The sequence below is a fragment of the Piliocolobus tephrosceles genome, chromosome 14 (assembly GCF_002776525.5).
Source record: "Piliocolobus tephrosceles isolate RC106 chromosome 14, ASM277652v3, whole genome shotgun sequence".
NCBI classification, from domain to species: Eukaryota; Metazoa; Chordata; class Mammalia; order Primates; family Cercopithecidae; genus Piliocolobus; species Piliocolobus tephrosceles.
The window spans coordinates 93,402,116-93,417,579 of NC_045447.1; the positions used below are offsets into that span (position 1 = coordinate 93,402,116).

Consider the following 15,464-nt stretch of genomic DNA (forward strand, 5'->3'; position numbering starts at 1 on the left):
GGTCATCCCGTGGTTAGTTTATACATTTTCAAATTCTTGTCACATTGCTCAATAAGATATTAAAGTCAACTTCACCCTATACATATTTCTTTCAATTGACATATCAATGTTCTGTTTGAAGTAATAACTAAATTTAATGCCTACATACATATTTCTTATGGAAGAAAGGTTGGAAAATCTTCTAAATGAGCCTGAGAGAAAGACACTAATTCTTTTTGTTTTAACAAAGGAATTTATTTTTACATTTAATTGCTTTCTGACTTTTTTTGCAGGTTATCTGAAGTTGGAGTTCTTCATGCTCTGTGAAAACTGTAGTATATAGAACTCCAGCATTTTCCTGACAAACATCAAAGCTACTTTGGATCCGGGGTTGACTTTACATCCCTCAAAGAGCATTTCAAATGGCTATCTTCAGACTGCAAAGAAAACCTGGGGTGAGTAAGAGCAAAAGAAAGAATATACCAAACTTGACAAACCTTGGCTTGATGAAAGTCAGTTTCATTTCAAACATAATTTGCTTGTCTCCTCTTGTTTTCTCCACTTTCTGACCAGCTAAACAGTAGTGAGCAAACAAGTGTTGCCAATAACCGTGTCATTTTTTCCCATGGTGCCAGTGGTGTTAGTGATGAAGTGGCTTAATATGTTGGTTATTTTACCAGAAGGAAGTGGAAACTTGAGGAAAGGAAAGCAGAGTAACGATGTTCCTAGCAAGGGTACTTTTGTTGGCACAGAGATACTCTCAGAGAAGTCAGAAATGAGTTATGGAATTGCTCTTTCTTGATTGGATGAGAGATTGCTGTAATGTTTTCGGATTTTAACCAACTACCAAGAAGTTCTAAGGACTCTTCAACGAAGAGTAATCTTCACCTTTGAAGAGAAAGCCTTGTCTGAATTCCTATAGCAGAAAGAGGAGGAATTAGGCTGCAAAGATTGAACAGACAGTATATAGAAACAAGTATTTACATAAATTTAGGGAAATTCATTTTACTTCTTTTTGTCTCTGTTTGCTTTCTCCAGTTGTGACTTCTCTTCCCCGCTAGTAGTAGATAGAATTCTACCCCCTCTTTCACTTAGTATTGGAATATTCATCTTTGATACAATAATTCAAATGAGACATGCAAAATGAATGAAAGAGCATAGGATTAGGTGGAGTCTCAGGAGTATACAATTAGGCTCTAGGAAAAAAAATTAACTAAATTTAGCACATTTGCTCAACTATGGACCCTGAATCGGAAATAGATTGTTAAATTTTTTTTTTTTTTTTTTTTTTTTGAGATGGAGTCTTGCTCTGTTGCCCAGGCTGGAGTGCTGTGGCCGGATCTCAGCTCACTGCAAGCTCTGCCTCCCGGGTTCACGCCATTCTCCTGCCTCAGCCTCCCGAGTAGCTGGGACTACAGGCGCCGCCACGTCACCCGGCTAGTTTTTTGTAGTTTTTAGCAGAGACAGGGTTTCACCGTGTTAGCCAGGATGGTCTCGATCTCCTGACCTCGTGATCTGCCCGTCTTGGCCTCCCAAAGTTCTGGGATTACAAGCTTGAGCCACTGCGCCTGGCCAGATTGTTAAATTTTAAAGCATTCATGAAACTGGCTCATGAGAAGTTCAAGGCTTGGCTCCCAAAGACATAGATGGGAAATGGATTTTGGCTAACAATTATTTATTTATTTATTTATTTATTTATTTATTTGAGACAGAGTCTCACTCTGTTGCCTAGGCTGGAGTGCAATGGCGCGATCTTGGCTCACCACAACCTCCACCACCCAGGTTCAAGCAATTCTCTTGCCTCAGCCTCCTGAGAAGCTGGGGTTACAGGCGTGTGCCACCACACCTGGCTAACTTTTGTATTTTTAGTAGTGGCGGTGTTTCGCCATGTTGGCCAGGCTGTTCTTGAACTCCTGACCTCAGGTCATACATCTGCCTCAGCCTCCAAAAGTGCTGGGATTACAGGCGTGAACCACCATGCTCGGCCCAGTCACTCATTCTTAATGACTCTAAACCCTTGAATCTATTTTATCAGTTTGCTTGGTGATTAAATTGTATCATGGCACAAAATGTCATCTATTCATTTAAACCTCACAGAGACACCCAAGATAATACAGGCTAGGAGTGGGGATGTTGTAGCAGGAGCTTCCATCCTCTCTAGGAAATGTAAAAATGCCCTGCAGTTTTTCAGAAGGATTTCATCATAACTGGATCTTGAATAAGGAGAGACCCTTATAATCAGCAGAGAGTGGTAGAATAAATCTGGTTAGCATAGAAGCTTCTCCTAAAAATCAATAGTCCTTTTTGTAATGCTTATGGTGAGGCTGGAATTTTGTATACTTCATCTAAAGTAAATTTCACGATAACCCTAAGAGATGAGTACTATTATATTCCTCATCTTACATTGAAGGAAACTGAGGCTTCTTTCTGAGCTTCACTGAGTAAGGTTAGGTAAATTGCTAAGACCACACAGCTAATACATAACCGAATCTAACTCCATATTCAGCTCTGACTACAAGTCCAGCCTATGGTCACCGCTTTATATGGCTAGCTTCTGACTCTTCGTTGGGAGTCACTTCTATACATTGCTTGCACATGCACTTATTCTATATTGTAATGAAAAAGAAACCAGCCGTAGCCTATATTTTACTCGTAAAATCTTTGGATCTTCAGGCATAATGAAACTATTTCACAGTATGCAATGTGCACAGGATTGCCACAATATAATTACGGTATCAGTCAGTGTTGTGTGTGCATGTATGTGCTTAAAGGAGTCATTCCATCATTCTAAAATATACTTTCCATGCATAAGAATATATACTTTGCTAAATGCATCATGTCAGAATGACACTTATAATTTCAGGATATGTACAAATTAAATACACCACTTAAAATGCAAAAACCTCAAATAGACGAGATTCTAAAGCTGGCCATTTAACACATAATTATTGATTAACTCATGCTATGCTATACAGGCAAATCTTACATTTAGTTGACATTGGTACAAGTCACATATAAGCTGGTGCATTTTACTGTAACTCATGGTCACTATTAATTGTCTAAATTTCTTACAAATGTAGATCGTTGCTGTTAGAGGAGCTAGACATGAATGTGGACAAATCAAGATTCCCTTTCTCCCTCACTAGACCTTCTATACAAGTCAGTAATAGATTATATAATAGATTATGTTCAAAATAAAAAGTATGCCTTTTTAAAGATATAATCATACTCTCATTAGCACAGGAGATGCCTTGTTGGAAATGGGAATGCTAAATAAATCAGCACTATAGAGTGTGAAGGTGTGGTTCCTATGTATTGAATATACGGCATATGTTCAATCATTTACAGTGCCTGAAATAGTCCCTGTTCAAGAGCAGACACTCAATAAATATTTGATTGGATTCTCCATTCACTTGAACTCCCTTGAAATCATCACAAGTCATGGGACATTATTTCTTCTGGATATCAGCCACCCCATTGTAGTCCTTGTCTGCAGGGATGTCTGCCTGCCATCTGCCTATCCCAGTTGTGACCTGATCTTTAGCCCCTGCTTCCCCTCCTGCAAGTTTTTCCCTTGAGAGCACCTCAAGGGAAAGCCACCATCACCCTTGAATTTTAAAATCGCACTAGCTAGTCTTACTTGCACTATTGCCCCACTTCTGCCATGTTTACTAACATACTTTTTATCAGCTATTATGCGAAATAATTGTTCGGCTGAACACAAAGCAACAGCAGAATTAGAGACTCAAGAGAGTCCGCGAACTCATTGATAAAACTTTCAAACTGAGGAGAGTGGTCTGTTCCCATTCACAGACAGAGCCAAGCACTGCAATGTACTCTTCTTCTGTACTGGCTGCCCTGTCATAAGAGAATCAAGAATCCATTACATTAAACATAGATCTTTAATAAAAGTATTTCTGAGACAGAGTAATGTAACAAATCAGTAGTATAGGAGGAAGTCTTAAATATGTGCCTGCATTCTGTGTATAAAACAAAAGATTTGTATTGTTTCACTCTTTTATTTTTAAATTTATTTTATTATGCATACCATAAAGTGTACAAATTTAAAATATCTATTTTCATGAATTTTACAAAAGAAACACAACCACTACACAGCCCAGATTTAAATAATTACCAGCCAACCAGAGGCCTCTCTCATACCCACTTCTAATCATTACCTACCCTATTCCTACCCCACATCCAAGGAGCTCTAAAATTGATTACCAAAGATCAGTTTACCTGTCTTTTTATTTATTATAAATGTATTTCATAGTGTAGACTTCATATACTGTAGACTCAGCTGTGTCTTCTTCACTCAATCTTTTACCTGTAAGATTCATCCATGTTGTTGTTGCTATTCTCATTGCTATGTAGTATTCCACTGTATTATAATTTCACAATTAATCCATTCACTTTGTAATGGACTTTTGGATTTTCATCAGTTTGGGACTAAGGTGAATAATGGTGTTATAAACATTCTTGTACACATTGCAGTGCACGTACTTAACATTTCTGTTGGAAATGCAATCATGAGCCACATAATGACATTTCAGTCTGTGACAGACTACATATATGACAGCAGTCACGTAAGATTATAATACAGTATTTTTACTATAGCTTTTCTATGTTTAGATACACAAATACTTACCTTTGTGTTACAACTGCCTGCGGTATTCAGTACAGTAACATGCTATTCAGGTTTGTAGCTTAAGAGTAATAGGGTAGACCGTGTCGCTTAGGTTTGTAGTAGGCTGTACCAATGATGAAATTGCCTAACAATGCATTTCTCAGAACATTTTCCTATTGTTTAAGTGATGCATGACTGTATATTTAGGAGGGAAATTATCGCATTACAGGATAAGTATATTGTTAGTTTTTAGAAGGTATTGCCAAAGTGTTTCCCAACGCGGATGAGAATTCTCAGTTACTCTATGACCATCAAGCACTTGCTATATTCTGGGGATTCGGGGTTTGAGTTTGTTGTAATCATTCTTGCGGATGTATAGTAGTAACTCTATGTGATTCTATTTGCGTTTCCCAGATGCCTAATGCTGTTGAACACTTTTTCATATGCTTATTGGTCACTCGAATATTCTTTTTCATAAAATGGTTGCTAAAATTATTGGCCACTTTCTTGTTGGCTATTTATTTCTTATTGATATACAGAGGACATAGATTAACAGATAAGATACATGTATAGATCCACAAAATCATAGGAATTCTTTGTTGGAGATATATGGCAAATTTCTTCCATTCTCTCACTAGTCTTTTTATTATCTGAATGAGATCATCTAATAAAATAAAGTTCTGAATTTTAATTCATTCCAATTTATCAATCTTTCCTTTTATGGCTATTAGCAGCACTTCTGGATTTGAAAAAGAAAAAAGAAAACAAAAAACAACTGCCTAACTGAAGGTTAAAAAAAAACTCTTTTAAGAAGCTGCATGGTTTTAACTTTCTCATTTAGTTCTATGATGTTTCTGGAATTGATTTTTTGTATATGGCATAAATTAGGGGCCAAGATTTTTTTAAGTTGGGATATAAAATTAATCTAGCACTATGTTTAAAATGCACCTCATTTTACCTTGCACTACAGTGGCGCATTTGTTGTAAATAAGTTGTTTATGTGAATCTGTCACTGGGCTCTTTTTTCTCTTCATCTATTTGTCCATCTTGGCATCAATACTGTTTTAATTAATATAGTCTCAATAAATGCTTACATAAAATCTCCAACATTCTTTCTCTTCTTCAAGATTATCTTTGCTATTCTTGGCAAATCTGAAATTTTTATTGTCATTTTATTGAACCTGTAGATAAATTTAGAGAGAAGTGACATCTTAAACAATAGTCTCCTAGTCTCCTAATTCTTAAAAATGGTATGACTCTTCATTTATTTAGGTATTTTATCTCATTAATCTTTTTTTAGTTTTCTGTGCAGAAATTTTACACATACTTTGTTAAATTTATCCTTGGGTATTTTATTTTTTATACTACTATACCTGTGTATTTTTCAGTTTTTGTACATGATAATTTGTTGCTAATACATAAAAGTATAATAATTTCTTTGATATTGCTCTGTGTTTATACATAGAGTTTCCAGATTTTCAATGTACACAATCTCATCATCTGCAAATAATACAGTTTTCCCCTCTCCTTTCAATATTTATATCTTTTATTTTTCTTGCTGACTAGAATCTCCAGTAAAATGTTGAGTAAAAGTGATGGTAACTGATATCCTTATGGCTTTCCAAATTCAGGATAAAAACTTTCAACAATTCAACCTTAAGGATTTTTTGTATATTTTTGAAGATATCCATTATTAGATGGAGAAAATTTCTTTCTATTTCTAGTTTACTAAGAATTGTGTTATGAATAAGTGTTATCTTTTATCAAATGTTATTAGTAACCTATGGATATAATCATGTTTTTTCTTCTTTATTTTATAAATGAAATGAATTACATCCATTGACTTTTTGAATGTTAAACCAATCTTGCATTCCTGGACAAAGCTAACGTGCTTTCCATTATTCTTTATACGTGCCTCTGGATTTAATTAGCAAAGCTTTGGTTTAGACATTTTGCCTCTATGTTACTAAGAAATATATGTTGGCAAAATCATTGCCAAAATGTATGTTGGCAAAACAAAGTTGGCAAAATACCTGCTTCTGAATTAGTGGCATCAAGTGGCTTGCTGCAGATGTTTTGTAAAGGGGCCAATAACCTCTTTCAACCAGGATACTGATACTCAGTGCTGTGTCTCTTATACAATAATAAAGCTTAGACATCCATGAGGAAATTTAGCTAAGAGTTTTGAGTTTTATGAGTTCTCCTGGGCCCTGGATCTTCATAGCAAGTGGTAGAATAGAGGCACTGGCTCAGAGCTTGGTGGACATGTCTCTGAGCCCACAGCTTTCTCTTGTAGATAGGTACAACGAATCCATGGAACAACGGTTTGCCTTCAGGATAAATTCCAAACCTTTTAATACAGAACCCAAGACCTGTGGGTCCTGGGATCTACAGATCTCTCTAGCTTCATATCTTACTCTGCTTCCTAGCTCCCTCTTGTAATCTACAAGTCCAGTGCAGTACCCATTGCACTACAGAGCCAGGTCCTCTTGCAATCTATATGGTTCGTATGTACTGACTTACTTATAGTTCCTTGAATATATCAAGCTTTCACTCACTTTAGAGACAGGACCTACTTTTCTCCTGCCGGGACCTACTTTTTCTATTTAGGTCTTTTCTTTTTTAGCGTGCCTTATTATATACAGAGATATCACAGAGGATGACTATTATGTCTTACTAATCTTTTTATCCTACAAACTTGACCAGTATATAAGAGGCACTCTGAAACCATGTTTGTTTGAAGTGAATGAATTAATGAAAATGTATTTACTACAAGTCTCCTATGTTCATTGTCATCTCAATGTAAGAACTAAGGAACAGGCCAGACTTGGTGGCTCATGCCTGTGATCCCAGCACTTTGGGAGGCCGAGGCGGGCAGATCACCTGAGGTCAAGTGTTGTAGACCAGCCTGGCCAACATGGCAAAACCCCGTATCTACTAAAAATAAAAAATTTAGCCAGGTGTGGTGGTGGGCACCTGTAATCCCAGCTACTCGGGAGGCTGAGGCAGGAGAATTGCTTGAACCCGGGAGGCAGAGGTTGCAGTGAGCCGAGATTGTGCCACTGAACTCCAACCTGGGTGACACAGCAAGACTCTAAAAAAAAAAAAGAACACAAAGATAAGTCAGAAAAGCAATAATATCACTAATTTATTCATTAATTAAGTCAGCAAATAACTACTGAATATGGATAACTGACATCTTTATGCTTTCTGAATTCAGGGTTAAAACGTTCAGTAATTCAACTATAAGTTGATTATTTTTTGTATATTTTTGACATTGTGTATAGCTTTTGCTAGGCAGAATGCTACATATAGTCAATTGATGAGGCAGAAACACCCAAGTTTATAGTCTGTCTGGGGAGGGAGAGAATCGAGTTAACATAATAAGAAAAACAAAGGTGTGAATTTTAAAATTATAACTTGAAATATGTTCCACAAAGGGAAAAAACACAGCATTAAGTTTCAGAACATAGAGAATGGGGAATGCTTATTTCAGAGAGAACTTTCAAGGTAGCCTCACTGAGGTGGTATATTAGGCCATTCTCTCATTGCTATAAAGAAGTACCTGAGACTGTGTAATTTATAAGAAAAGAGGTTTAATTGGCTCACGTTCTTCAGGTTATGCAGGATGCATAGCAGCTTCTGCTTTTGGAGTAGGGGTACCAGGAAGCTTCCAATCAAGGCAGAAGGCAAAGAGGGAGCAGTCATCTTACACAGCAGGAGCCAGAAGCGAGAGAGGGGCAAGGGAGGTGCCACGCGTGTGTAAGGGACCAGGTCTCATGAGAACTCACTCACTATTGTGATGACAGCACCAAGGGGGATGGTGCTAAACCATTCCTGAGAAATCCACCCCCATGATCCAATCACCCTCCACCAGGCCCCACCTCCAACAATGGAAGTACAAATCACCATAAGATTTGATGGGGACACAGATCAAAACCATATTAGGTGGTTACTATTAAGGAGCCAGTCAAAACTCTTACCTTTACACAGTTCTGAACCAGGGTACTTAACCAGATCATAATTTTATTCAGCTTGGTTTATCTCAGCAGTTCTCAAAGTATTATCCAGATACCAGTAGGGGTTCCAAAACTCTTTCAGAGGAGCCGTGAGGTCAAAACTCTAATACTAAGATCATGATATTATCTTGCCTCTTTTACTCTCATTATCTTATGAAGGTATGGTGATTTCCAGAAGCTACATGGCATGTGAGATGTCACATTAGATTGAATGAAGAAAGTGTCCTTTATTAAACCAAACATTAATGAGATTTGCAAAAATATGTATAACAGTGTCATTTCCTCACTCAATGTTTTTGTTTTAGACAATATAGTTAATGTTGATAAAAATGTGTTATTTGGCCGGTCATGGTGGCTTACTCCTGTAATCCCAGCACTTTGGAAGGCCGAGGCGGGCGGATCACCTGAAATCAGGAGTTCGAGACCAGCCTGACCAACATGGAGAAACCCTGTCTCTATTAAAAATACAAAATTAGCTGGGTGTGGTGGTGTGCACCTGTAATCCCAGCTACTCAGGAGGCTGAGGCCAGAGAATCTCTTGAACCCAGGAGGTGGAGGTTGCAGTGAGCCGAGATCGCACCATTGCATTCCAGCCTGGGCAACAAGAGAGAGACTCCATCTGAAAAAAAAAAAAGTGTTATTTACGTTAACATGTCATGGGTTTATTATTGCTATTTTACAATAATTTAACAAATACCTTAAAAATTTCCAAGTTTTAATTTTCAGTATGGTAAAAATTGATAGATAAAGCCCCATAAACCAAAGTTCTTTTGAGTTCTCAAACAAATTTAGGAATATAAAGAGGTTCTGAGATTTAAAATTCTGGGAACTACTGGTTTTGCTAGTAAAATTAAGGACAGGTAAAAAGAATATTATCACTAGACAAACTGAAAGATACCTAAGATGATATACAAAAAATGATCCCTGCTAACCTTCCAAGTTTGGACATAAATTGAAAACATCTGTCTGAAAACTAAAACATTCAGTCAAACATCTCCAGTGTTCCAGAAATCCCAGTGTGTAGCAGATTATGGACAAAACATTCTGAGTATGTGAGTGAGCGGCAGCAGGGCTCCATGAGAAGGAAGGTTCTGGTGCCCCATAGACCTAGATTGAGTGTTTTCCATTTTAATTGGAAAACTTTACAGCCTCTTGTTTATAGCACAGGGGATAGGAAATCAGGCATTTGTAAGTGAAATAAAAATAGAACCAACTCTTCAATTTAAACTTCTGGAATCTTTTCCTTGAAATGTTGCCTGCAGGTCTCTCTACCCAATTATTCTGCACCAGGACTGCTCAGCCACTGTCCAAGATGATCAATCCTGAACCTAACACCATAAAATATTCAGTCGCTCCATACCTTGGCCTGCTCTCTGGGCATTGTAAGTGCAGCACCTCAGTCATATTTTTGCCTAATTTTTACTCTCATCAGTAAAACTAGAAGTAATAAGACTCCCAACGATAAGAGATCATTATGAAGGAAAAGTTTCTTCAACATTTATTTTTTAACACTTAAGTTTATTCTTCTGTAATTCCAAAGAAAAATTATCCATTTTATCCTGTAAAATTATATACATTTTACATTTTATCTGAAATGAAACTAGCGCCCTCCCTACTACCAAGAAGTCAAGAACAATAAAAAAAGCCCACTAAAAAAAGAAAAGATTGAAAAATAGCAGAATATATTAAATTGGAAGATTATTGTGGATATTCTTATAGTCTTGATGTCCTTATCCTAAGAAACATTTTTTCCACTAGACTTTGCAAGCAGAAATTATCAGATTACTTTGTGAATCCTTCTATTTGAAGGTAACTTTTTGAAGGTTCTAGTCTACTTTTCCTATTGTAAATATGCTCATGCAAATTTATATGAAGTAATATGTATGAAAGTGCTGTACACTATAGTACATACAGTAACATATTAGATTATTGTTGTAAGTAAAGAAAGCAAAATAAAGGCCAGGCATGGTGCCTCATGCTTGTAATCCCAGCACTTTGGGAGGCTGAGGTGTGTGGATCACTTGAGCTCAGGAGTTTGAGACCAGCTTGGGCAACATGATGAAACCCTGTCTCTATCAAAAATACAAAAATTGATTGGGCATGATGGCACATGTCTGTGGTCCCAGCTACTCTGGAGGCTGAGGTAGGAGGATTGCTTTAGCCTGGGAAGCCAAGGCTTCAGTGAGCTGTGATCACCCCAGTGCACTCCAGCCTGGGTGACACAGTGAGACCCGGTCTCAAAATAAATAAATAAATAATTTTTTAAAAAAAAATAAAGCAAAATAAAATATGATCTTTTTAAGTAAAAGCTATTGATGATATTCCTATCTAGTCAACTTCCATCAATCTATAATAATGCCTTGCTGAATCCAAAGTCTCCTTTTTAATTGACTAATGGAACATTTCTAGACTGACCCATTGGAGTATAGATGCCACCAAGTAATCCATCTGTAATCTGGAGCCACTTTTGTTTAAAGTTGTCTAAGTGCTTCTTGGATACTTATTAATCTATTCCAGAAAGATTCTCTGTTAGCAAAGTTCTACAATATGCATTCTCCTACCTGCCTGAGTATTGAACCAAAAAATAATGGTTTGTAGGTATTAAAATAGACAATGGCCAAACTTTACCATTATGTTTATAATTATTTACACAAATTTATTTAAGTTCAATGATACATTTTCCAGAGCTAAGCTTTTCAATTCAGAAAGTCAATGGATTTTCTGAACTTAAAAAAAAAAGAAAAGAAAAGTCAAGCATTAGAATAACAAACTCACGATAACTGTCATTCCTGTTCTGAGGACTCAGTTAGTTTGAAAAGATTTAACTACAAAAAAGAAAAACAGTATTCAATGAATGTGAGGACGTGGACTCATTCATATATTTCCTTGAAATAGGTTGTTAATAATAGTTTAAAAGACAATACTGCACTGTAAGATGAAACTACTTCAATGTAATTATTCAGTCATCAAAGACTATGAACATATAAATACGAATTTTGTCAACAGAATTATGTAATATCTTCCATAAAGTGGCCATTTACTTCAAGGTCATCATATCACTTTAACATTCTTAAGATTTTCAGTATTTTATGACTATGATTTGGAAAGGTGAGAGGAGGTCTGCAGAAAATATTTTACTTCATGGATATGCTTGTGTGTATGATCTTAATTATTCACCAAAGTTTCTATGTTTCATCTTCATTTCCCTGATGGTATTACTCTAAAATGAGGAAATGGAAGCCCAGTGTGGTGGCTCAAGCTTGTAATCCCAGCACTTTGGGAGGCCGAGGCGAGCAGATCACGAGGTCAGGAGATTGAGATCATCCTGGCTAACACGGTGAAACCCCATCTCTACTAAAAATACAAAACAAATTAGCCAGGCATGGTGGCAGGTGCCTGTAGTCCCAGCTACTCGTGAGGCTGAGGCAGAAGAATAGCATGAAACCAGGAGACAGAGTTTGCAGTGAGCCGAGATTGCGCCACTGCACTCCAGCCTGGGTGATAAAGCAAGACTCCCTCTAAAAAAAAAAAGAGAGAGAGAGAGAAAGAAAAGGGAAAGTTGTTAAAATATGTTTTCTTCTTAAATCTTAAATCTTTTACCATCCTCAACAAATACTGTTGAGAACTTCACCCCTGGTTACTAAGGGGAAAAAAGGTAATTTACAATGCATGTTTGGCACACAGATGTCCAAAGGAGACACCTCCTATCCTTAAGTGTATCATACGCTTAGAAAGAAAGACATCTTTCTGAGGAAAAAGAATAGGCAAGGGTGGAATTCCAACTTTCAACTTTATGATATAAATAACTTTGCTTATATTGAAGAAGAAAAAAGAGCAAGGAACCTTCAATAGTCCTTACACATTTCTGGGAGGTGGTAGCTAGTGCCATGCCCTACACTGCCCAGCATTCACAATAACTTACAACAATAAAATCATAGCTTTTGCCCCAAATAACTTCATCTGTCAATCATACATGATAAATTGGATTATGAGATTATTAGCACATAGTTAAATGTATTTAAATTGCCATTTGTACAGCTGATGGAGATTTCTATAAATGAACACTAGCACCAGAGCCTATACAACATGGAAAATACCATACGTAGCATAAATCAGACAAAATATTTGGGATCATGTATGCTTAATATGTGATACATCTGAACATTTTTCATTAGCATTTTGGCATTTTCTTTCTCCATCCTACCTCTAGGTTGTGTTGCTAATGGACAATATAGAGGGTATAAAGTATCCAACTTCCTTCTTCTTTTCCTTAGTTGGAGCTGAGCAATCCATTGGCACATTCAGTGGGGCAGGAGTGGTTGGCAGGGTTAGGGCTGATGAAGAAGCCTGTGAAATCACAGTATTGACTACTTAGGGGTGTTGAACAAATAAATGAATAAATCAACAATAATGGCAAGCAGGTTTCTCACCTTTGGAGAAGAAATTACAAATATAGAAAGATGAATACTGCAATTAAACCTGCAGTACTGAATTGGAATTGGAAGTGTCAGTGTAGAAACATGGTTTTTAAATATACATAAACAGAAATAGACAGAGCTGTAGGTGTGCATGAGTGGGTGTGTGTATACAGGCACATCTTTTCTAGCTCTATCTGCAAAGAGGGCCTAGATGCAATGACACCCTGGTAGAAATAAATATCCAGGGTACTCAGGTGTTGATTTCAAAGTAGTAGCATTCGCTACTAAGGAAAAACCAAAGGTCCTTGGTAAGTGACTGAATCAAGGACTAGAGCAAGGAAACAACAAAATAAGCCCAGAATATCTTGTGCCAGAAAGTAAAAGCATGTTCAAAGAATTGTGAGGACAAGTCAAAAAGACAAAGAAGCCAGCTTGAAAGGGCTTTTACTAATAAAGCCTGGGACAACTTGATCATCAAGTATTATAATATTGGAGTGTAACTCATTGAGTAAAAGAAGATTCTGAGCCAATACTGGTATACATGGTAGGCAGATAGATAAGATAAATGATATACGGATGGATGAATGGATGGATAGATGGATGGGTAGATAGACGGACAGATAGCTCTACCTTACAGCAGAATAACATACATATAAAGGGAATGATAGATTATACAAAATCACCATTTACCACCCATTATAGAAATAATTTATGTAGGCAAACGTCATCAAAGGATGGTAAAACTAGTGGGTGAAAGCTCAATGAGGAAGAAGATATTTATAGTCTCAAACTATTCCCCACAAATTATTTAATTATTCATTACTTAATATGTACAAAACACATATTAAATATTCTAAACCCAGAAAACTCCATCTAAACAAAGTGGTAAGACTTAAATAGCACCAAGAATGAGACAACGAACATCATGCACCTGCAGAAATCATGTGCTAAGAACACAACATCAATACATGGTACTTCCTCATACAATGTATAAATCACAAAGAAAACATGAGATGAAACTAAATTCTGGAACATTCTGTAAAATAATTGTCTTATATTCTCTAAGAATACCAAGGTAATAAAGACAAGGAAAGACTGAGGTGCCGGGCGTGGTGGCTCACGCCTGTAATCCCAACACTTTGGGAGGCCAAGGCGGGTGGATCATGAGGTCAGGAGATCGAGACCATCCTGGCTAACATGGTGAAATCTCACCTCTATTAAAAATACAAAAAATATTAGCTGGGCGTGGTGGGGGTGACTGAGGAACTGTTCCATATTGAAGAAAACTGAAGAAACATGACAACTAAATGCCACATGTGATCTTGGATTGGATCCTGGACTTCATAAAGAATGTTATTATGATAATTGGCAAAATTTGAATGGGGTCTATGGATTGGATGGTAATATGTTATCATTGTCAATTTCCTAATTGTGAAGATTTAATTGTGATTACATAGGAGAGTGTCCTTGTTTTTAGGAAATACACATTGAAAGTAATAAGATACCATGTCTGAAACTTACTCTCCAATGCTTCAGAAAAGTATATAGTAATATGCACATATTATGCATATTGTGTGTTGTTTGTGTGTATAGAGAGAAAGACAGAGAGAATGGTAAAATAAATGCACTAAAAGAATATTTGGGAACTTGATTGAGGAGTACTATCAAGATTGAGAGATCTTTGTGTTGTTTCTGCATCTTTTCTATAAATTTAAAATCATTTCAAAAGAAAAAAAGAAAAAAGCGTAATTTTCAGTACCCCTCAATAAAATAGCAGGAAGCCCTCTTTTTTAAAACAACAAATATGTCTGTGTACACATACACACACAAATACAAGCAGCAATGGCCCAGAGTCTACAAACAATAATTCAAGATTATATTAAACTATCAAAATATAACAAGGAAAAATACTTGTCCATTTCACCCAGTTCTGTTTCCCAGAAGATAAATCTCAAAATTTGGGTTCCAATTTTATGTCCACTTTTCTCTATTTCAATTTATTGATTTCCAGTTTCTCAGAGAATTATTTTGGCAGATTGTACCTTTTCTAATATTTCTCAGTGAGGCCACCTTCCAAATATTCTGTCTGAAATTTTATAAATGTTCTCAATATAACCACATATCATATCTCTCCCATGTGGAAAAATAGAGAGATTTTTAAAATTCATACACAATATCTAGTATTTTAATTTGAGGAATTGTGCCTGAAAATTAACTTTTTCTCCCCCTAGTGTTTGGACGTAAAGCATGGGGCCTTGGATGGTAGGCAGGGAAGACGGGTATTACTAGAGGTGTTTCTTTCCAGGATAGGAGTTTTATAATACAATAAATTTCATGTTTTCTGTGTGATTTTCTTTAATTCTAGATATTATCTTTCATGATTAAAGTTTAAGACTATCTTCTAGTTAGGATATCTTTTAG

At 36.5% G+C, this 15,464-nt stretch overlaps 1 long non-coding RNA gene across 1 annotated transcript in view; it reads right to left on the bottom strand.

Moving 5' to 3' along the window:
* Nucleotides 1-224: 224 nt before the first annotated feature.
* Nucleotides 225-15,464, bottom strand: part of LOC111543266 — a 56,497-nt gene continuing 41,257 nt past the window's right edge. The window contains exon 3 of the long non-coding RNA XR_004228443.1: nt 225-416. This is a non-coding gene — a long non-coding RNA (uncharacterized LOC111543266). The remainder of the gene's footprint in view (nt 417-15,464) is intronic.